Here is a 25,464-nt window from a genome sequence, read left to right on the forward strand (position 1 = left end):
GCCATTTCCTTCTGCAGCTCATTTTACAAATGAGGCAAATAGGGTCAAATAACTTGCCCAGGGTCATACTGCTAGTATCAGAGGTCAAATTTGAACCCAAGACCTTCTGATTCTAGGCTCAGCACTTTATTCCTTGTACCACTGAGCTGCCCTAATCGTAGCCAATACATCAAAACAAAAAGCACAAATTTTATCATACAAAATGTTAGCCTCATTAACTCAATGACACACAGAACAACAGCAACAATTCCTTTATTTCATCAACATATGATCTGAGAACATACTGGAGAATAAATACATAGGCAATACAAGAATTCAACTTTTAAAATACTTAAAACGAGTAAGCTAAACTCTTTGCTAACCTAAAAGTAAGCACCTTTTAAATTTCTAAATGAATGAACAACAATCCAACACTCCTTAAGGCAACAATCCAAGAGGGCCTTGTTTTTCAGCCTATAGAATAAAATAACTTTGATGAGCATCTTCTCTTTTCCAAACTGAAACCCAGGAACCTTCCTGTTATCTCCATTAATGGAAGACTTTTTACATCCGGTCCTTTCCGCCATCAAGAAATGTGAATAAGATGATTAAATGGTAGGCAGCATTGGAAGTCAAAATTTCTTGATGGTCTCCTTCCCTGGAAAATGAATTATCTCTTAGTCCTTATGTCTCTTGATTAATTCTTGGGCAAGTAGAGATTATTAGACAGGGAGCATAGTTATGGATGGATTGGTCTGGCTGACTGCTATCTGTTTAGGATTTAGCAAAGGAAATGTGGTGTTTTGAATCTCTTTATCATCTGGACACCTCAGTTCATGTTGCACCACTTCTGGGGGCTCTTTCAGTTGCTCACATTGCAGGATTTATTATTACTATTCCTCAGAAACAGACATCCTCTCAAAGCCATTGGCATGGTGTCTTTAAATCTAAAGTTTTTGGCAGTGGAATTTCAGTTCTTATAGTTTGGGAGTGGTTTCTGTTTGTTTCTTGTTTGTTTTTTAATTGGAAACCAATTTTTCCTAAAATATATGATTTCTCACATACTAAAATCCAGATGTCATCCACAGGTAAAATGGTGGCTTAGGATAAGATTTTTGAATTTCAAATCATTGCAAAGCCAAACTGAAATCAAAACACATTTACCATGTGTGTTTTAAGACCCCAGGGTAATGAAGGAAGGGAATATTAAGTCAGGGCAATAATACAATATAAAATCTCCTTAATAGAGGGATATCCTCTATATTCTGTAATCTCTTAAGAACTTTAGTACCATTGATATAAAATATAGAAGGAAGAGAAGAAAAAAAAAGGAGAAGAACAAGGTCCTTGGGATAAAATACCAAATATGTCAGAAATATTTTGTGTTGATATTAGAATCATTAGAATTGATACCTAAAATTTTATCTCTTCATTTATTCAATCAATCAATTAACAAATATTTTTGAACACATGCTATGTATAAATTCCTATGTTAGACAGGGTACCAACTGACTATTTTAATTCATTTTTTTACCAACTCATTACTTTATTTTTTTTAATTAAAGCTTTTTTATTTTCAAAACATATGCATGGATAATTTTTCAACATCAACCCTTGCAAACTCGTGTGTTTCACTATACCTCATCCCTTTCCCCATCCTTTTTCCTAGATGGCAAGTAATCCAATATACAACTCATTACTTTAAAAGGAAATTATTCTTTATAGCTTCCTCTGAACATTCATTTTTCCCCAAATGACATGTTGGTGTCCATTTGTACAATATGTCCCCATGTGTATTTTGATGAAATTTTACTCCAAATAACTTGGTGCTAGTTTTGTTTATGTTTTTCTACCCAGAAATAACCATTCTATGATCCATTCTCACCCGAAAGAGCAAGAGATCAAGAGGTTAATATGCAAAAGGATCCATTTCTACATCAAGGCCTTAGAATTCAAGTGATTTAGCCAAAAAGTAACAGATATTAATTGAACAATTATCAAGTGTTCAGCTGTATTCTAATGAAACTACAAATAAATCTAAAATATAAAATCCCTGCTGTCAGACAGTTTACATTCTAATAGGAAAAATAGTATAATCAGACAAAAAAGTTAAATGGTGATAAGAAAATTATGGTGCAATATATGGTGAACAATGTAATACTGTATATGATAGTGTCATAAGAGCAAATTGACTAAAATGAACTGACTGGAGAGCTGATGAAAGGGAAATAGCTGGACTCATATAGAAGGTCAGAGCAAAAAGCAACTTTAGAGGTCATCTAATTAAACTTCCTAATTTCACAGATGAGAGAACGGGTCCAGAAGGTTGAATGAAGGCAGGGTAATATAGTAGAAAGGTTATTGAACCAGGAGTTAGGAGACTTGTATTCCAGATATAGCTCCGTCACTAAGTGCCTTGTGACCTTGGGTACCATTTGACCTTTTTAGGCCTCACTTGCCAGCTGTGCCAAAATGAGGGGGTTAACCTAAATTAACTTACTTCCAGAAAAGATAGAGATCCAGAAAAGGAGAATTTTATAACATCATCCATGCTTGTCTTTTTTTTTTTTAATTATAGCCTTTTATTTTCAAAATATATACATGGATAATTTTTGACAGTCACTCTTACAAAATCCTGTGTCCCAATTTTTTTCCTCTCTCTTCCCTTTGCCACCTCCCCCAGTCAGCAAATGATCCAATATATGTTAAACATGTCATGCTTTTCTTTCTGTCAAGATCATGTGACTGTTACCTGTGCTCCTAATATGGGCTGGTCTCCCACCTAGAACAGGTGATCAGAATGACTTCAATCTGAAAACAAACAAACAAACAAAAAAGAATTATGAAAAGTCAGAGGAATTTCCTGATCTCTGGTCAGGATATTGGAGTCTGGAACAATTGGATATAGAATAGAACAAGGAAGAATGAGGATGAGTTGGAAATATGTTTAAAAGGATTGCACATATTTAACCTTTATCAGATTTCTTTCTGTCTTGGGGAAAGTGATATAGCAAGGGAGAGAAAGAGAAAAATTTGGAACACAAAGTTTTACAAAAATGAATTTTGAAAACTATCTTTGCATATATTTGGAAAAATAAAATACTATTGAAGAAAAAAAAAAAGGAATGAGGATGAGTGAACACTCATAGCTAAGTAACAGACTCTTCCAAAAGAGGGAGGAAACTGGACCCTCTGAAGAAGAAGCTTGTCTTCTAGCAAATGATTACAGAGATCCACAAAACAAAACAAACCCAACATTCGGTACAGTTAAGAAAAAGAAGAAACAATAAATAGTACTGGCTGACTCTTACAGAAGAGTTGAGTCAATAACAATAGAATGGTATGGTGTCTTCCTTGGATGTGCAATGTGAAAGAACTTCCAAAGATTTAACCAAGCGAAAAATTATTACTTACTTTTGGCCATTCATGTGAGTTGAGTATGAGGAAGTGAAAAGAATGCTGGAATGGGAGTCAAAGAATTTAGGTTCTAATTCTAGCTTTGCCATTTTCCCTATGCAAATTTGGAAAAATCATAACCTTTTTAGGCTGTAGCTGCTGCCTTATCTGCAAAGTTATGGAATTGTATTAGATCAAAGATTCTTAACTTTTTTTGTAATGGACTCTTTTGACAGCCCAGAGAAACCAAATAATTGAAAGAAATTTTATAGTTTAGTTAGAAATTAGTGAAAATAAGAATATATATTTTTTCTTATCTAAGTTTACAAACTTGCCCTATGTCCCTCAATTTATTCACTACTAAATGATCTCTAAGTTTCCTTCTAGTTCTAAATCTATGATCCTATAAAAATGACACTGCCAGATAGAACTCATGTAACATTTCACATTGTGAATATTATAAAGAATTTCTTCTTGAAGAAGAAATTGAATGCATAGGTTCTGTTTTTTTCTTACCACTTACCTGTTGATTTGGAGTGTGAACAGCTGGTTTTTAAAATGGTATCTGAGAATGGGATCTTGATTTCTGAATTAATTGTTCAGTCATTTTCAATCATATATGACTCTTCATGACCCCATTTTGGGGTTTTCTTGATAGAGAGAGCAGAATGGCTTGCTTTTTTCTCCTCCAGCTCATTTTTACAGATGGGGAAACTGAGGCAAACAGGGTTAAATGACTGACCTATGGTCACATAGTGATAAATGTTTGAGGCCATGTTTGAACTCAGGAAGATAAGTCTTCCTCACTCTGGGCCCAGTACTCTACTGAACCACCTAGCTGTCTTTTCTGAATTAGTGCTAAAACTATAGGAATGACAGCCTCCTAGTAATGGATTGAATATATATATATATATATATATATATATATATATATATATATTCAAGGATAGTAAGAATATATTTGCCCAGAGTATCATAACTCTTACTTATTTATTTGTTTGTTTTTGCTGAGGCAACTGGGGTCACACAGTCAGGAAGTGTTAAGTGACTGAGATCAGATTTGAACTCAGGTCTTCCTGACTTCAGGGCTGGTGCTCTATCACCTAGCTGCTCCTATAACTCTTATCAAAAAGCCTCTAAATTGAAAAGGAAGGGGGAAGGAGAAAACTATGTATACATATTCACCAAGCCAAATATTGAGGAGAATGATTAACATATAGATAGAAGAAAAATAGTACCTATTTCCAGAAATCTAATAAGTATGAAATATATGAAAACAGTCGGCTATAAAATTCACTGCCTTAGAAATTTCTGTACAAATGCACAAAGTATGGGCAACAAGAATGATGAACTAGAGCAGGGGTCCTCGAACTTTTTAAATAGGGGGCCAGTCCCTCAAACTGTTAGAGGGCCCAACTATAGTAAAAACAAAAACTTTGTTTTGTGAGTCTTTAAATAAAGAAACTTCATAGCCCTGGGTGAGAGGGATAAACGTCCTCAGCTGCCAAATCTGGCCTGTGGGCCGTAGTTTGAGGAACCCTGAACTAGAGGCTATAGTACAAAGGGATGGATTTACCTTCTAAGTATCATTGATATTTGAGAGATGAAAACTAGAGTGGATTTTGACTCTGGAGGGGCATACCATATTCAAAACGAAAAACTTTGCTAAAATGATGAAGTAACATTAATATAGTAAAAAGAATAGTTGAGGCTGATGGATTCAAGAATTCTGAGGTGTAATAGGCTAAGTGGTTCAAGTAGGTATCTTCTAAGATGGGCATTAATACGGCATAATTAATAAAGAGGAGAGAGGCACTGGGTTGCCTAAGGAAGGTCAAATCAGCCCAGATTAAAAATGATGTGAGTGAAAATTCCTAGGCCAATCAGAGTGGGAATGGGACCTTGAGGAGATTCTGAACTTCCAGCCTGGACAAGATAGGGACCTAGTGAGATGTGTGTGTGTGTGTGTGTGTGTGTGTGTGTGTGTGATAGAGAGCAGAGAAAGATAGACATAGAGAGAGATATATGGAAACGTAGAGACACACAGAAAAAAAGGATGTACTTATGTGAGGAAACATAGGGACCAAAACATGGAGAACATTTTGGTGATGATAGGTAGGGACAGGAATAGATATTTTGTAGAAAAAACTACAGATCACTGGACAAAAAGAGGAAATAGATGAAGAATTCGGCGAATAGATCACAAGTTTGGCTACGAGTCGTGAAATAGAAATGATGGAGGACTTTATTTAGACATCAACTGGAATCCTGTCTCTGCCTGAACAATAGGATCTTTAGGCAGAGGGTGTATGTGTGTGTTCATATGTCATGGCAGCTATTTTTAAATGTAGAGTTCTCTCTGGGGCTATATCTTCAATTCCTACTTCCACTGGAGACCTGTGGTGGCTATTCTCTACTCTTAAGGTCTAATGCTGAAATGGATTGCTGGAAATAAAACATTCTTCTGTTTTACTGCTTAAATGGCATTGTACTTTGGTAGTCTGAGTGGTGTGATGATCTCTTCAGCTGATCAAAAGGTAATTCCCTTTTGGTGTCATGTGTCTTTTTTCTAATGGCCAAAACCCTATGATCCTCTCAAATTGATTAAAAATGTATTCATATCTAGTTTATTTCTTTGATTTATTAATTCAATTGAGGCATCACAGCCTTTTGTGACTACATTAATTGGGGATAGGAATCACAATCTTATATAAGCATTGAAAGGCTATCATCTGAAGGACAGCTAGGTGGCAAATTCATACCCAGCAATAGACACTTGCTAGCTGTGTGACCCTGAACAAGTCACTTAACTCCTATTGCTTTTTTTCCCCTCCCTCCAAAAAGAAAAGCTATTACATCGCAGAAAACAGATTTGTTTGGTAGAACTCAGGGTAATGAAAATTGCAGAGAGACAAATTTAGGCTTAAATGGAAGGAAAAATCTTGTAACAATCAGATCATCAGAGATGAATGGGCTACTTTGGAAAATAGTGGGTACTCTTTCCCTGGAAATTTTGAAATAAATACTGGATGTTCACTTGGGTATGTTATAAATAGAACTTTTGTTCAGCAATGTGTAAAACTATATATGGTCTCTAAAGTTTCTTCCAGTTTTGAGATTCTATGATTCTCTAATTCCAATTCTACTTCAAGGAATTGAAGTATTATGCCTAAATCATATGTTTGGTGCTAGATTATAATCCAGGTTTCCACTTGAGTGGCAGCTGGGTATAAAATCAAAAGCATTGCACCTTGAGTCAGAGCAGTTGGGTTCAAAGACAGCATATACAAGTGTATATGCTTGTATATGCTATCTGTATGAACTTGGACAAGCAAATTATATTTTTAAGGACCCCATTTTCAGGAAATGAAAATAGCACAAAAAGAGTTAAATGAAGATAACAACATACACTTTAAAGGATTGTAAGGAAACTACTTTGCATTTTAAACTGCATGCAGCACTTTATTTTATACCCCTTTCATCCATTTATTAAAATGTTCCAATTCATGGATGACTTCGCTTCCTATGAAAATTCTAAAAGATTGTATTGACACTTTGAACACCTAAGTAAGAAAGAAATATACAAAATAACAAAGAAAGAAAGCAATTTCTAGTACAGGTTCATTATCAATTTAATATCAAATATTATCTCTCTATCATCCCTTTATGAAATAACTTTTCTCCTCCCCACCAACAGACATACACATGGATTTTTCATATAGAATCAAGGGACTAGTGACTACTTTGGCAAAATGTTAGTGCCTGAAGTTGTGAAATTAGTCTTCTTTTTCAGTGGTCTACTTCCTCCTCCCATTCCAAATGTCCATATCACCTCCCCCATTTCTCTAAGTAAGTCTTCTTTAACTTGGTACCCTTCTCTGTCCCTAGCCCTTTGAAATTACCTGGTCCTAAAGCTCATCCCCCTTCACATTCAGGGTGTCCATCGGGATCATAGAATCAAAACTTTAGAAGCAGAGGAGACTGGAAACTATCTAGTCTACTCTGTATTTTATAGATGACGAAACTAAGACCCAAGAGAGAAGTGATTTGCCCCAAGTGACACAAGTACTAGGAGAACCCTATCATACAATTCCAAATCCACTGTATTATGTTGGCTCCGGCCCACTTCATAAAGCTATCTCGTGCTAATGAGAGAGCTACCAGACTTAACCCAGCCAGACAATGTCCTGCCTCTGTTATCCAACCTTTAAAGACAGATTTAGAAATAGATCAGCCTCTGTGCGCAGAGGTGAGGGGAAAGTGTTACCTCAGCTCCCAAATCCCAATTCAATTAAAGTGAACAAGCAGTAATTGACTGCCTATCATGTATCACTGCTAAGGCTAAAACTATTGGGATTTAAGCTACAGTTTAGAAGAGTGAGAAGAGCTGCCTTGAGAATCACAAAAACTACTTTCTAGTGTTAGTTTTTCTACCAACAATCTGTATTACCTTAAAGTATTTCCTACCTCAAGGCTTCAGATGAATTCTATGCAAAAAGGAATTGGGCTAAACCAGTATTTTCCAAGTGAATTTAACCACTAAACACTTTTGTATTAGAAAAATGTTAACAGAACCCATAAATGCTGGTCTGGGGATATAGGATACCTATAGGATAAAAGAGGGGGGAGTTAAAGGAATTTTGGAGCAAAATGGGGACAATTAAACCTATTTTTATATCAAGTTTGCTGAACATAGTATTTTATGTACATAATTTCATATTTGATATTTTAGAAGGACACATCATAATGATTATCTTTTTTTTCATGGAATCCTTGATTCACACCAAATGGAACATCACACCCAGTGGAGTACAATTTTGGAAACACTTACTGGATATGTGATTCTTTCCTCATACATGTAATTTTACTACACATTTCACTATAAATACCTTTGTGTTTTTTTTCTTGCCCAGAAATAAAGTCATTTTCTGTCTTAACAGATCATGACTTCATGATTCAAATGTAATTAAGTGAAGGTCGAGTGCATATAATTTCTCAGGGATAATGCCACTATGGTCAAGGGAAACGATAAAATAGATTGGAAACTCAATTAAATAATGATTTTAATTCAGTGGAAACTATTCTGGGCTTAGGATTCAGGAGTCATGAACTGGAGTTCTAGTTCTGTAAATTACTAGCCGTATAATCTTATACCATTCATTTTCCTTTCTGGGTCTCAGTTTATCTTATGTAAAATGAAAAATTGTACTAAGTTCTCTTAGATTATTTCCAGTTCTAGAATCTATGACTTGCTTTCACTGACTAGCAGGCATAGATGTGGCTTTTTCCCCATGGCTCATCTTTTTCTCTTAAATTTCCTTCCATATCAAAATCTGTACACTTACTCAAAAGAGAGGTTAAAAAAACACTCTTTGACTCCTGAATGCATGGATAATTTTCAACATTCACCCTTGCAAAACCCTGTGTTCCAAATTAATTCCTTCCCTTCATCCTACCTCCTCCCATAGATGGCAAGTAATCTATGTTAAGCATGTGCAATTCTTCTATACATATTTCCACAATTATCATGCTGCACAAGAAAAATCAGATCAAAAACAAAAAAAAGAAATAAAACAAAATGCAAGCAAATATCAACAAAAAGATTGAAAATACTATGTTGTCATCTATACCCAGTTCTCACAGTCCTCTCTCTGGGGGCAGTCTTGATCACAAGACCATTGGAACTGACGATCTCACTGTTGAAAAGAGCCACGTCCATCAAGATTGATCATCGTATAATCTAGTTGTTGCTGTGTATAATGATCTCCTGGTTCTGTTTACTTCACTCAGCATCAGTTCATGTAAATCTCTCCAACCCTCTCTGAAATCATCCTGCTGATCATTTCTTACAGAACAATAATATTCCACAACATTCATATATTATAACTTATTCAGCCATTCTCCAATTGATGGGCATCCATTCAGTTTCCAGTTTCTTGCCACCACAAAAAGGGCTGCTGCAAACAGTTTTGCACATGAGGGTCCCTTTCCTTCCTTTAAGATCTCTTTGGGATATAAGCCCAGTAGTAATACTGCTGGATCAAAGGGGAGGCACAGTTTTTTAACCCTTTGAGCATAGTTCCAAATTGCTCTCCAGAATGATTGAATCAGTTCAGAACTCCACCAATAATATATTTGTGTCCCAGTTTTCCCACATCCTCACCAACATTCATCATTATCTTTTCCTATCATCTTAGCCAATCTGAGATGTGTGAAGTAGTATCTCAGAATTGTCTTAATTTGTATTTCTTGCTCAAACAGTTTTTACCTGGGATCTATGAAATTGTTTTTAAACTCATGTTTTTAAATTGAAGAGTATATTTCAATATAACTCATTGATTTTTAAAAATTCAATGTGTTTTATTTTACACATTAAAATCATTATTATAAGAGTTCCACAGGCTCCATAAGATTGCCAAAAGTGTCCATGACTCAATAATGGTTAAGAAACCCTAATTTAGACCATCATCATTGTCATTGTCATCATAATAGTCATTATCATCAACAACTGAAAGCGTGAATGAACCAAATTCATTTGAATCCTCTTTCAAATGCATGTGTATTGATTTGTAATCAATAATCATTATTATCATTGACCACTGAGTCAATGACCTTCATCATAGATCTTCTGTCATCTTCATTTTGCCATTTGCTCAAGCTGTGTGATTTGAGAAACTTAGTAGATCTCTTTAAGCCTCAGTTTGCTTATATGCAGAATTAGGACATATATAAAAGGTTGCTGCCCTCCTCACCTTATAGCATTGTAATAAGAAAATGCTTTTTGAACTATAAACTGCCATAGTCGTAAGAATGGTAATAACTCATATTTACATCATATTTTAAGGTAAATAAGGTGCTTTCCTTACAACAATCTTGTAAGATGGATGGTAGAAAACAGCCTTTCCCCCATTTTACAAGACTGTGAGACTAAAACATTGTAATTTTGCTCATGATTCTCAAGCTAATCAGTGTCATCTATCTAGTGAGTGTGGGAATTTGAACTAGATCTCCTAACTCCATATTTAGCAGTACTTCCCTTCACCTAATGCAGCCTTTCATGCAAAAGTAAGCTATGATGATTAATTTGACTATTATGCTATTATTATATTTGGACATTCTGCAGCAGATAGAAAAAGGCACCTTTGTAAAACCAAAGTCCAGATGCCCAGGAAATAAAAACCACTTAAACCAACTGAGAGTCGTTACCTGGGTGCTTCATTACAAGGAAGAATTACTCTAATAAGGCCTAATTTTTCAACCTGCACTCATTCCATCTGCTGAAGGTTTCAAAGAACATTCAGATCTATTTAGTATCAAAGAGTAAAATGTGTTTATCATCACAGAGTGCCAGGCAAAGACTCAGAAAATCACCTCTAACCATACTGAGTGGGAGTATGTGTGAAAAGAAGCCCATAGCATCTGGATTCCATTAGTGGAAGGATGGGTCATGAGGGGAGGGAACCATAGAAACTGTTTTAACTGGATTGGAGTCCATTTGGTAGATCACATAATCATGACTCAGTCTCTGTTCCTTTCTTATAATCCTGATTTTTTGATTCTAGAGTTAGTGCTTAGTTCCTCTCTAGGCTGAAAGTACCATAAGCCAATTCAAACTCATTGGTCAACCACATCCTTATTTTGGGGATCAAATAATTTCAGAGTTGGAAAAGGCTTCACTGGTCATCCAGTACAAGTCATATCAGAATAAGAATCTTCTCTACAATATATCCAATAAGTGGTCATACAGTTTGGGCTTGATGACTTAGTAAAAAGGATCACTGTCTCCCAGTGCTGTCCATTCCACTTTTGGACAACTTTAATGTTATAAAGATTTTTCAGACCTAAATATGCCTTTTGACAACTCCTGTGTCTATTCCTTCCTTTTGGGGCAAAGCAGAGCAATTCCATTTCCTCTTCAAGGGAGAGATCTTAAAATTTGAACATGGCTGTCATGTCATCATATATCTCCATTTTCTTCCTCCACCTCTTCTCCCTCTTCCTCCTCCTTACCAAGTCTTCTCTTTAGTTGATACATTCCCATTATGTCCTATTGATTCCTTATATAATGTGAACTTAAGGTTCTTTACCATCCTGGCTCTCTTCTGGTTATTCTCCAGCTTATCAATGCTCTTTCTAAACAGGGACACCCCAAAAAGAACATAATGTTCCTATTGTGGTCTGAGTAGGACAGGGTATAGTAGCATTGTTATCTTATTCCTGGACACCATGCTTCCGTTAAAGACATAGTAGCTTTCTTAACTGACACCTCATACTGTGATAATGCTAATTTGGCAGTCTACCAAAAAAATCCAAACCCTTTTCAGACAGGTACCTACCATATTTCTACTCCCTATGGATGTGAAGTTGATTTTTTGAACCCAAAACAAAACTTTACATTTATTCATATTCCTTTTCATCTTATTTGATTGGCTCAATGTTCTAGCCTGCAAGAGCCTTTTAATTCCTTATTCTGAGATCTAGTATTTTAACTATCTCTCCCAACTTTGCATCATCTTCAAATTTTATATGCATGCATTCTATGCCATTGTTGAAATAATTTATAGAAAAGTTATATAATAGGGGCCAAACATGGATCCCTGGAACTCTCCAATGAAAACCTCTTTTGTAGAAGAAATCTGTGGGAAGCATGTTCTTGTTCAATGGCTCTTAAGGCAGGCATCTCTCATCAAAGTAGGATGAGCCCTGAGTGTAAGTTTACCAAAACTATCTAATATTGAATATTGAAGATTCAGATTATAACAGGAAAGTATCTTCAGGAATATCCAATCTCTTCTCAATAAATGTCTATATTTCCTATATTCATATATATATATATATATTCCTGTGTCAGATCTTCTTGTGTTTTTATCATTGATGGGAACACATACAACCTATTTCTCATTTGAATTGTTGTCATGGCCTTCTCACACATTGTCTTAGCAAGAGTATTGCTACTGTAAAGAGAAAGTTGAACATTATCTTTCTGTTCACTTTCCCTATTCCCTATTCCCTATTCCCTATTCCCACCAAAAACATAGCCACAAATAACTGCAGTGTGAGGCAAACTGGGACAAGTGACATAATTCTAATCAACACCTACACATGCAATTTGATTCTTAGACAAAATGGAATAATAGTAGTCTGACCATCACCATCACAACCAACAAATAACAAAAGTGAACCCAATTTATGGCCCATAGATCAAGAGCTGGAAGGTGAGCAAGTCCAATCTCCTCATTGTGCAGATGGGAGCCCAGAAGGGACAGAATGATTTACCCCAGATTAACAGCCTGGTGGATAGTGAATAAAGTGCTGGCCCTAGAGTCAGGAAGACAAATTCAAATTTAGCCTCAGACACTTACTAGTTATATGGCCTTGATCAAGTCAATTAATCCTATTTCCCTTAGTTTCCAAATCTATAAAATAAGCAGGAGAAGTAGTAGTATCTCTGCCAAAAAAATCATCCAAATGGGGTCACAAAAAAGCAGAGACAACTGAAAAAGGACTGACCAAAAACAGCTACTAAATTTCTGGAGTAGGATTCCAACCCAGGTTCTCCTGACAGGTGCTGTTCTATGGTCACTGCACTTTCTATGTCAACAAGGTGCTATTTCGCTTGCAAATATGAAAAACTTTTAAATGTTGGTTATCTTTATTATTGTTATTGATAACTGAACTCAAGAAGTCAAGGTGATGGATCTCTTGCCATCCTGACTTTGCTATTTATTAGCTGTGTGTCCTACTCATCTCCTCAATATCAATTTATTTTTTATTAATAACAGGAAGATAATGCTGCTGCCTACTTGCCTCACAACATTGTGCAAAATGTTTTACAAAGGATAAACTGCTATGTAATAACAAAAATAATAATATGTATTTTTGTGTGTTTAAATTGTATTTGACTCTTTGTGATCCCCTGTGGCATTTTCTTGGCAAAGATACTAGAGTGGATTGCCATTTCCTTTTCCAGTTCATTTTACAGATGAGGAAACTGAGGCAAACAGGAGTAAGTGACTTGACTGGAGTCACACAGCCAGGAATTGTCTGATGCCATATTTGAAATCAGACCTTCCTAACTCCAGGCCTGGTGTTCTATCCACTGTGCCATCTAACTGCCTCCCAACAATATATTTATTGCTTATTTATTTTAAGTTTTATATTACATTTTCCTCACAACAATCTTGTGAGGTAGGGAATTCAAAGCCTGAATTCACTTGAACAAAGTAAGTTCCAGGAGATTGTTACCTTGCTCTAGGACAACCAAAGTCCTACAGGAGCTCAGAAGAGAGAAAGCACACTTCTAAGTGGAATGATGTGCCAAGAAATAAATTCTATATTGTGCGTTAGCAGACCTGTCCATGTCCTAGGTCTGCTCTTGATATTTGATGTGATCTCGGCCAAATTACTTCTCTTAGTTCTTTAAGACGAGTTTGGATTAACTGATCTATCAGTTTCCTTCCAACTTGAAAATTCTTTTTTATTCTAAGTTTACAAGGAAGAAATGGAATTTGAGCTAAACATTTAAGGCTGGACAGGATTTCAACAGGTAAAGAGGAGAAGGGCTTTGATAGTCAGAGGAACCATGTAAGACCTGCTTAGAAAAACTGAGTCGACCAGTCTGGCTGATTGAAGGATAGAATTCTTAGGGGGAGGAGTGGGAAATAAGGCTCCTGCTACTTAGTTCCTTGCCAGGCAAAATTAGAAAGAAATGTAATGTGAACTAATGATTTTTTTGATGCCCTAGGAAGTTTTGAGGTTCCCAAAGCTCTCCACTCTTTCATGTTTACGAAGTTCTCTGAGCAAACTTATCTGTTTTGAACAACTTGGCATTGATCAAGCTCAGGTTAGAAGAAGACTCTTTACTCCTCTTAGTATTGTAGAATTGCACATGAAGGGATGAAAGGCACTGGTGCTCCTGTAGTTTAACCAGCTGTTAAGACTGGGGCAGTTATCATGTGAAAGGGGGAAAACATTTTCCAAAATTTCCAGACCAAGATGCAAAGAGCAGGTCATGCTGGGTGGTTTTTCTGAAAATCAGTGGAAAAGCTCAGCTCAGGGTTAAACCAAGAACAGACCCTCAGAGGCACCCAACATAGGACAAACAGAAACTTCAGCACCAAATGTCTGGGGCCTCACTTAGTACTCAGGAGCCAGTCAGTCCAGTGGCTGGAATTACCCCAAACAAGGATTGGTTTTCTGTCTCCAGTAGAGATGGCAACAGAAGGCAAAATGGATCCAAATTACCCTTGTTATGCTAATAGATCTGCCAGATACTCAGAGGGATAGAACAGAGAAGCCATACCCATTTCTCATGAAGTATCTAACTTTCTAGGCTCAGATTCTTTGAGGAGGGCAACTGTCTTCATTTTTCTCTTTGTATACCCAGGGCCTTGAACAGTACATGGCATGTAGTAGGAGCTTAATAGGGAATGCTTACTTCATTGGCTAGAATCATAGAATTTTAGAACTTGAGGAGATTCTGTGGTCCAGCTCCCTCTTTTTGCTGTTGAAAACTGCAAAGGTGCAAAAGGGAAGTGACAAGCTAAAATTCTTACAGCACAATTAGAGGCAGAGATAAAATTTGAATCCAGGTCTTCTGGCTTCCAGTGGTATTTTCACTATAAAATGCCCTCTGATTCCTGAGACACATGAAATTCCATGTCAGTAGTAAGCTATGTCTCACCCCCTTTAGAATTGCCTCCTTTTACCCAATGGCACCTTCAAAAGGATCTATGTTCAGTGGCTTTTTAAAGTCAAATTAAATTGGTTTATAGTCAGTATAACAGAATGCTGTCTGTCTTTCCTTCTTTTTCTTTTTTTTTTTTCATTTTATTTTATTTTATTTTTTTAATAACTTTTTATTGACAGAACCCATGCCAGGGTAATTTTTTACAGCATTATCCCTTGCATTCACTTCTGTTCCGATTTTTCCCCTCCCTCCCTCCACCCCCTCCCCCAGATGGCAAGCAGTCCTTTACATGTTGAATAGGTTACAGTATATCCTAGATACAATATATGTGTGCAGAACCAAACAGTTCTCTTGTTGCACAGGGAGAACTGAATTCAGAAGGTATAAATAACCCGGGAAGAAAAACAAAAATGCAAGCAGTTTATATTCATTTCCCAGTGTTCTTTCTTTGGGTGTAGCTGCTTCTGTCCATCCCTGATCAATTGAAACTGAGTTAGATTTCTTTGTCGAAGAAATCCACTTCCATCAGAATACATCCTCATACAGTATCATTGTTGAGGTATATAATGATCTCCTGGTTCTGCTCATTTCACTTAGCATCAGTTCATGTAAGTCTCGCCAGTCCTCTCTGTATTCATCCTGCTGGTCATTCCTTACAGAACAATAATATTCCATAACATTCATATACCACAATTTACCCAACCATTCTCCACGTGATGGGCATCCATTCATTTTCCAGTTTCTAGCCACTACAAACAGGGCTGCCACAAACATTTTGGCACATACGGGTCCCTTTCCCTTCTTTAGTATCTCTTTGGGGTATAAGCCCAGTCCTTCTTTTTCTTTCTTTCATTTTCTTCCTCTTCCTTTTTTCTTTCTCTTTCATATATTTTTATTTCATTAAATATTTCACAATTACATATACATTTTATGACATGCATTTTTTAAAATTGTGAATGCCAATTCCTTCTCACCCTCCCATCCTCCTTGGAAAGACTATACTGATTACATATGCAAAATCATGCAAAACAAATCTGTTTTTATTATTAATCATATTATAAAAGAAAAACAAAGACAAAAAAGCCCAAGAAAAATAAAGTGAAAAAATATACTTCAGTCTTCATTCAAAGTTTATCATTTCTCTCTCTGGAGTTGTAAAAGAGATAGATTTTCCATCATGGGTTCTTTGGAATTGTCATTATTATTGTCTTGATTAGAGTAGCTAAGCTTTTTACAGTTGAAAATCCTTACAATATTGTTCTTATTATATACAATGTTATCAGCAAGATGCCTTCATGAATTGAAAAAATATCCTGTTGACAAAGAGATCTAACTCAGTTTCAATTGATCAAGGATGGACAGAAGCAGCTACACCCAAAGAAAGAACACTGGGGAATGAATATAAATTGCTTGCATTTTTGTTTTTCTTCCCGGGTTATTTATACCTTCTGAAAACAATTCTTCCTGTGCAACAAGAGAACTGTTTGGTTCTGCACACATATATTGTATCTAGGATATACTGTAACCTATTTAACATGTATAGGACTGCTTGCCATCTGGGGGAGGGGGTGGAGGGAGGAAGGAGAAAAATCGGAACAGAAGTGAGTGCAAAGGATAATATTGTAAAAAATTACCCTGGCCTGGGTTCTGTCAATAAAAAGTTATTTTTAAAAAAAGGAAAAAATATCCTGGCATCTTTTACTATCCTGTGTTTCCTTTCTCCTCATTGCCAATTTCTGATCAGAATAATTGGATTTAGTGGTGACTATGGTGCCCAAAGAAGAGATAGCATATGTCTGTGTGTGTTTATGTGAACATGTGCTTACATGCATGCCTATGCATCTATGAGTGTTTGGAATATAATTCCAAATATGTTTATGAATAATATATATTATGATTACATATATAACATGTAATTATGAATAAATTTTGAATTTATTAATAGGAAAAAGATTGAGATTGAAAGGAATGACCACTGATTATCTTAATATAAAAGTATCTGTATGCAGAATGTGGTTCCCAACAGGTCAGTGTGAACATGTAGATGGTTGATAAGTTTGGTTTGACCTGTACAGAATTTAATCTAGAAAAAGGAATTGAGGAAAAGAAACTGAATTAGAGTCATGACGGTATGACCCACGGAATGGGCTCTGTTTCTAGTTAAAACAGCTCAACCATCCCCTTTTCCCACCACCTGGGCTGGTTTTTAACTATTGCTATGGCTCTCCCCTGCTTTGGAGATCATCACAGCAATCTGTATTAAGCATTAATAACTTCAGCAATGACCCATACAAAACCTGTAGCTATGCCATTGGCTCAGTCACAGGATTGAAATTGTTGAACTTGAATCTAAAAATTGCAAGAGTTTTTCGGTTCATTAAATTATTTGCTCCAAGGGAAAATCCCCAGAGTTCCATGCACCATTATGATTTAACCCCACCCCCATAATTTCTACATATCTACCAGCAATGAGACTGACTAAGGAACATGTTTTCTTCCAAGGAAATAGTGTTTCAGCAGCTCCCAAATCCACTTTATAGCTGGGCATTGCTTTTTCCTAGGGTACAATGTCTCTTCTTGAAAAAACCATGATGGTATATGACTCCAGTACAAAAGAGGCCACTTCCCACCTTAAAAAGGGACAAATTTGTCCTTACCCAGGACCAGGAGGTAGCAAAAACAGTTCAGACTTAGCCAAATATACCCCATCACCATGAACAACTTACAGTTCTTTAAAGGTTAGCTCACACAACTGGGTCATATTTATTTTATTGGATGAATTTTTCCAAATGAGATCAGTCAGTAGAGCAGCCAGCATGGCAATATGGACTAATTTTCCAATGCTCCCCTAAATACCAAGACAAACTCTCACCTGCTGTCAAGTGCTTGGTAATGGGCAAGTTTTAATAGCCAATGCTTCTGCATGTCTCTGTTTTCACAACTCCCTTATTGGCTCTATATCCCCAAAGTAGATCTTGTTTCTAGCTTTCCTATGGGAAAACTTGGGGGAGGTAAGTCAACCCACTGTCCTTAAGCTGCTGAGAGATTGTTTTTAGAGTTTGCAGTAGGAGCTACCCATGAATTGCTTCACATTAAAACATCATTCATCCTAAGTCACTAAATACTCCAAATTTTGGCATTGAGGCAAGCTGGGTACTTTTTACCAGAAATGAAGTGCAGAGGCTCCAAGCAATCCATATGGCTGAAAGTCCTAAAACTCAAAGAAATCCAAATAGTGCTATCTTACCTCTGGCTCCTTAAACTTGTATCTCCACAACTATTGGTGCCAACCAATTTAGAAGGTGATAGATTCCTTTTTTGAGTTAGGTCAACTTTCAATCAACCAACAGACATTATTTAAGTGCCTCTGATATACCAAGCATTATTCTCTGCTTTAGAGATACAGACAGAAATGAAATAGTTCCCTCCCTTGAGGAACTTGCATTCTATTGGAAGCAACGATGTATATAATTAGAATTATATGCAAAATAAATGCAAGATAATTGGGAGATGATAACATTTGGGGCAATCAGAAAAAGCTTCATGTAAAAGCTGTACTTGAGCTGCAATTGGAAAAAAAAAAAAAAGAACAGGAGATTCTAAATAGCAAGGGTGAGAAGGAAGGGTATTCCAGACAATGCAGACAGCTTTCCCGAGATACAGACCTGGGACAGAATGTCATGTGTGATCAGCAGGAGGAAAGTCAGTTTGTCAAAGGATCACGGAGGGAATGAAAAGGGAGGTAATGTACAATAAGGTTGAAGAGATAGCTTGAAACCATATTGTGAAGGGTTTTGAGTATAAGAAGAGTTTATATTTGAGATAAAAGGGAGCTGTTTATTGAGTTTATTGAGCAGAGGAGTAACATAGTCACAATTACAGAAAAATGATTTCTATAGCTCTGCGAAGTATAGATTTGAAGGGAGAAATTAAGTAATTTGATCAAGCTCACTCAGATGGTACATAGAAATGTCAGTGTTCCCCTCAGGTCATCTGATACTATCTATAATTGCATGTTGCCTCTCTCTATCCCCAGAACCAGTTATCTCTCTTACAGATGCGTGGGTCTGGATGAATGGACAGCTAGGTGGCATAGTGTTTAGAGTGCTGCACATGAAGTCAGGGAAGAATCATGTTTGTAAATTCAAACCCAGCCTCCAACACTTACTAGCTGTATGACCTTGAACAAATCATTTAATCCCATTTGTTTCCTCATTGAAAAATGAATTAGAGAAGAAAATGATAAATAACTCTAATGTCTTTACCAAGAAAGGTCTAAATGGGGTCATAAACAGTCAGACATGAGTGAAATGACTAAACATAATTTTTGGATTATGGAGTGGAGGCAGTGGATGACTTGGGAGAAAAAGTAATCTTCAAGGCAGATGTATAGTATATAGAATACTGGTCCTGAGATCAGGAAGACCTGAGTTCAAATATAGCCTCAGACACTTAACACTTACTAGCTGTGTGACCCTTGGCAGGTCACTTAATCCCAACTGCCACACACATACACACACACACACAAGAAATAAAAGAAAGTAATCTTCCTCTGGTGGAAATAAAATTCAGTATGTTGTACAAGAATGGATAACCCTAAAGAACAGCATTTTCATTGACTTTAGAAACAAATCTATATTATGTCAACAAAGAAATCTTAATGAAGTTCTGCCTCATACAAAGCATTCTACCAGGTCCCCTGAAAAGGAAGTTACCCAGATAATTTCTCCCCATGCCTGATGGACACTATGGTCCCCTCTAAACTTATGAGATATCATTTCTGGTTGCCAACCTTCACTACCAAGATTGGATCTCCATTAACATTACTAGTAACTGTGAAGCAGATTGAGGAATGACCTTCCAATTTAAAATTCCAATAATAACCTTCATTCTCATTTAGGCATGGTAATCAGTAGTTAGGAAGTGAAATCCTTTAGTCAGATAGACCAATTAAGAGCTACAACAATAGTCCTTGTGAAAGGGTGATGAGGGTGGGAGCTAGAGTGGTGGCTCTGTGAACAGAGAAATGTAGAGAATAGGAGTGAGAGAGATTTACCATTGTTAAAGAATTAATCCTAGAACATTGAAAGTTTTAAGATTCTCTCCAGGAAGCTGGTGAGATAGTAGAAATAGTACTAAAAGGCAGACTGAAGCCAGCTTATAGAGGTCCTTAAATCTTAGGCTATTAGAATTCATCCTGTAGGCAATAGAGCACCTTCTGAGAGCCTCTTTTTAGTAGATCTCTGAATCAATGCTCTCTTCCTCTTAAATATTCTTAAGACACTTTTTCTGTTAGTCTCTTTGCAGCCTTTACTCCTTAAATTAAATTATACTGTCTTATCCACTACCCCTTCTCTGATAAGATTTGGACTCCTTGAGGACCAGTACTATTTTTTTTTTTGTGGGGGGAGGGTACAGTTTTATATCCTCAGGACCTAGCACAGATCTTTGCTTATAAGTGTTCAATAAATGTTTGCTGAATGGAATAGCATTGATTTTCCCTTCTTTTCCAATTATTCAGATAGCATCATTCCTTTGGCATCCACGAGAGCTTATTGATTTCACAAGAAATAATAAGGGCTCCAATGCATCATAACAAAGGACTTAAAGTTTCCTTTTAACATCAAATTAATCTGAGATCTTTACCTTCCCCAAACCATTCCTCCTAATCTTGCTCAAACCTCAGAAGTCATTCCAGCCATGGAATTCCCTTTTAGTGAGGTCCAGGCAGTGGAATTGTATCCTTCCCTCTTAAACAATCAATCAACAAGCATTTAATAAGCACCTGCAATGGACCAGGCACTATATGAGGTGCTGGGGAAATGAATATGAGATGAATGAATCATCTTGGTAGGAGCTTACATTCTTAGGGTTCCCTTTAAGTTTTCTCCCCATTTTATGATTCTATTTTTTTCTCCTGAGTTTGGAAACCAAGCTTCTATCACTGTTCTTGCCTCTCATTTTCGGGAACTGGAAGCACCATGACTTCTGAGTAACTCAAATATAACTAACACTCAGAGCAAGTGACCATTTCTTTCTGCTTTTTTTGTGGTTTTTCCTCAATGTTTTATAGTCATGCTCCTTGGTTCAAATTCCCTGAGTTATTATATTCCATTTTATATTATTTTCCTTGCTAGAAAAAGTAATCCCTTCCTAATCTACTCCCTCAGAGCTTTCCCCCCCTTCCTGCCTCCCAACTCCTCCACCACCAACCCCCACCACCACCTGGATAGCACCTTGGTTTATCTAGGCTCAGTGTCAGCATCACTATTTCCAGTGAGCTTTTGACATTCCTCAGGTCTGTTCATGCTGGGACTATAAGGCAGTGTGCGTGTGCGTGTGTGTGTGTGTGTGTGTGTGTGTATCATTTATATGCATATAGTATTTGTAACTGCAGATCCATGGGGCACAGGGGCCTAAGGTGCTCAATCTCTCCCAAAAAAGATCCAGCTCTCAATCTGTGCTCGGATGGTGCTCAGTCTTGGGAAAAACTTGCCTCTAAAGAAAGGGATTTGACTCTTTCTTGTAGACTCTGATCTCTAATTTCCAACCCCCCAAACCTGGTGAAAGTTACACAAAACTTAGGTTTGATTCACATCTGGGGTTGAAAGTTGTAAAATACAGAACAAGTTCAGGAGAAAGAGAGGAGAAGGAGGGAATAAACATTTAGGCATTTAGCCTACTGTGTCTTAGCACAAGCACTTTGCTAAGTGTTTGATAATATTATTTATTTGACATAGATTTAAGTATAGAATAACTATTTTCTTCATCTCAAAAGAAAAATATAAAACACAAAAGACTCACAAGCACCTATTGACAAAGACTTAAATCATATTATGATAACTTATAATCCCCTATTATCCCCTACTGGGATATTGACACTTAACATTAAAACATGGACCACTTAGTGAGATTGTTGAATTTTACCTATACTTTGGCCCTGTATTATAAACATCTCCACCCATGTTCCATGTTTTCTAGCAAGCTAGGCCAGCAGCTAGGGCTTGGAGTCATTTTCATGTTGGGGTTCATCTCTAAAAAGCAGCATAGTCTCCAGGACACTTAACACAGTATAACCAGCATAGACCAAGGGTCCAAGGAGTACCTTTACCCTGAGGTTGTCCCTGAAGCTGGAAAATCCATTTCAAGTATTTAATAATCTTCTCTTTCCTGTGATCAGGAAGAGAAACAAAGCAAAAGGATGTCTTGGGATCACATAGAAAAGCATATGCTCTAGTTGCCATGTGCATGCATTCACCCTTGGCACCCAATTGGGATAGGAGAAAAGGAATTCTCCTTTTCATGGGAAATCTCAGGTAAAAAATTTCATACTACATATTCTGAAGAGAGTAAGAAGAGATGGAAAGTGGATGTTGTCTCTCTTTTAAAGTCTACTAAGCAGACCATTGTTCCTGATCTAGAGTTCATGGGATTGCTTCATCATTTCAAAGCACTAAATCCTCCAGGAATGAGTATAGGTATCTTTGCAAATGATCCCATGGATCTAGCTTGTGTTTTATATAATGGCTCCCAAAAGCCCGTCCTCATGCGTGTCTATGGAGTTTAGGTCAATGTAGTCCCTTTACATATGACTATAACTTTATCTTCCTGTCAGGATATCATTTTTTAAGAGCATTGGAAAGATAATGTTTTCTCCAGGAGATGGATGAATGGTTTGCTATGCTGGGGTCGTATTCCCAAAGTACACTACAGGAAAAGGACAGATCATTTGTGGGGTAGAGTCATCAAGAAAGGAGAGGATAGGGCTTAAGACAGTAATAAAAGCTTTCATTTCTTTAAAATTTTGAGATACATATAATACAGACACAGTCCTTACAACAATTCTGTAAGTACAAATATTATTCTCATTTTACAAAGAAGGAAGCTAAAGCTCAGAAAAATTATAATTTGTTTGTGGTCCCACTATCAGAGCATGTCAAAGAATGCAAAAGAATGCCTTGACTTGCAGATGGGATCATATAGATAAGTATATGCTCTAGTTGCCATGTATGGCACCAAATGGAATAGGGGAAAAGAAATTCCCCTAAGGTCTCTAATACTCTTTCACATATACCATGCTCCCTTCAGGGATGGACCATGAATGAACGTTTTAAAAGTACTTACTATGAATCAGAGACTACGATAAGCACTAGGAATAAAAATACAAAAGAGAAATAGTCCCTGCCATCAAGGAGATTATATTCAGAAAGAGATTTTGTTGTTGTTCAGTCACTTTAGTCATATATGACTCTTTGTGACCCAATTTGGGATTTTCTTGTCAAAAATACTGGAGTGGTTTGCCATTTGCTTCTCAAAAAGGGAACAACATTTATTGAAAAATGTTATCTGGGAAAAGTGAAGTCACAGGGAGGGAGAATAGAGTTAGGGAGCAATCCCTTGATATATCTTTTCTAAAAGCGATGCTATTGTAGATCTTATCTCTGCTCCCATAATAAAAAGTGGATAGTGTGGTGGTATTAGTGGGCAGTGGTAGTGGTCCATATTCAGTGGAATGGTAAAAAGATGATAGAAAGCAAGATCAGGAGGCTAGAACTGGCTGAAATTCAGCAACACTGAGTTATTCATACAAATACATCACACTGACATAGTATTGACTATGGATTGGGGAACTTCTAGGTAGAAGTTCATGAAATGGCTTCAGGAAAATGTCAGGAACCAAAATATGGAGCCACAAAAAAATTTAGTCAGTGGCCATTCTTCCCTTGTCTTCTTTAAGAAGATGAGAGAGACATAGCTTTCAATTCTTGGCTTTTAAAAAACTGCTTGTGTTGTCTGCTACATCCCTTTCTGCTATCTACAATTGAAGTTTCTCCAAGCAGATCCTTGTAACATCCTAAACACCAGATCTAGAAGAGCCTTTAGAAATCATCTATTCTAATATTTTTATTCTCCAGGTAAAGAAGGCCAGAGTTGGGGGTCTGGTTGGAAAAGTACAGTAGCAGCAAACTGACATGGCAGGAATTGATTAGCAGGAAACTTCCAAGAGAGATGGCTCTATCTTCTCTCTTGATTTTACCAAAACATTATTTTTAAGAGAGAGAGAATAATGAGTTTTTCCATAGGAAGTAAACATAGAGTAGTGCCTACTTATTCAACACTTCACAGCTTCACAGAGTGTAATGACAATAAGGTATATTAGTAGAATAGCTGACAGTGTCTCCCTACATAGAGAAGCGAGGTAGGTGGTTTCTGGGATAATCATGATGATTTATGATGGAAATGCTTTGCAGAGACCCCAGAGCATATGTAGACTTTCTGTAACTAATTTCTAGTGCTTGCTAACCATGTGGTTAAGAGAAACCTTTTTTCTTTTTCTTTCTTTTTTTTTTTTTTTACTGGTTTTATAGCCAGAATAGGAAAGAATTGAGGCCATGTTGTTTGGGCCACTCAATTTTGATGGATCTCATGGCTTTTAGTGAATGACAATTCATGTTGTCCTGTGAATATAGGTCTGGCTTCCTTGCCTGCTGTAGCATTTATTCTTTCATTTTAGGTGAATAGAGGGTGGCATCCCAATATCCTAGTATCAAACTTTTGTAGACTGCTGGTTACTGCTCTTAGGAGCAAAAGAATGACCTCCAAGACGAATCTTTAAGGTTCATTTCAGTGATAGCTGAGCTGGTTGCTCATCCAGCAGTCATGCTGCATCTAGATATGAACTTGGTAAGACCACTGCTATGTAGAAATTGTGCTAAGAGGGAGCCCACTCCACAAAACCAAGATGGAAAAGAGAATGGACCCCCAAGGTATTGGGGGATCAAATGTTTATATTTTCATTCTTGTTATATTGAAGCAAATATTCCTTTATGAAATTTAATGGATGCTAAGTAATTAAATAAAATTGGAGCAGTTATCATTGGCACCTAACCGTGGGAAATTGAACCAATAGTTGTAGAGAAGAGACAACCTCTTTCCCTATCCCCTCAAGGGTACATATGTAGCCTACATGACTCGGCAAGAGTGAGTCAAAATATACTTTATACAAGTATAATTGCTCCCTTCAGAAATGCAGATTAGAAAAATTCCCTACACTAATTGAATATTTCATGTGTTTTAAGTAGTATATATAAAGAGCATGGCTACTTGACATAACACGTGAATCCTACTTCTCTCTCTCTAGACAGGCTCACTCCAACCTGGGGCCAAGCTGTCAGGTCTAAGAATTCTTTGAGAGGAAACAAGAGGGTAAAGGTGAGTCACGGTCATCACATACTTTCAGAATTTAGAAATATTTCTCATGTGGGGGAACACATTTCTTTGCTCATTGCTATAGCCATTGAGCCCCTACTGTGTGCTTTACATTCATACTAATAAATCACACTGACATCACTATCTCTTAAACTTGAAACTAAAGCAATAAGACAAAAGGAAGAACATAA

The 25,464-nt window shown here is 36.8% G+C and overlaps 1 long non-coding RNA gene across 1 annotated transcript in view; it reads right to left on the reverse strand.

The window, feature by feature from the left end:
- Nucleotides 1-289: 289 nt before the first annotated feature.
- LOC127552465 (uncharacterized) overlaps nucleotides 290-25,464 on the reverse strand; it is a 29,612-nt gene continuing 4,437 nt past the window's right edge. Inside the window, exons 2-3 of the long non-coding RNA XR_007951397.1 lie at nucleotides 2,732-2,790; nucleotides 290-637 (exon numbers count right to left, since the gene is read on the reverse strand). This is a non-coding gene — a long non-coding RNA (uncharacterized LOC127552465). The remainder of the gene's footprint in view (nucleotides 638-2,731; nucleotides 2,791-25,464) is intronic.

Source organism: Antechinus flavipes, chromosome 2 (assembly GCF_016432865.1).
Source record: "Antechinus flavipes isolate AdamAnt ecotype Samford, QLD, Australia chromosome 2, AdamAnt_v2, whole genome shotgun sequence".
Lineage (NCBI taxonomy): Eukaryota > Metazoa > Chordata > Mammalia > Dasyuromorphia > Dasyuridae > Antechinus > Antechinus flavipes.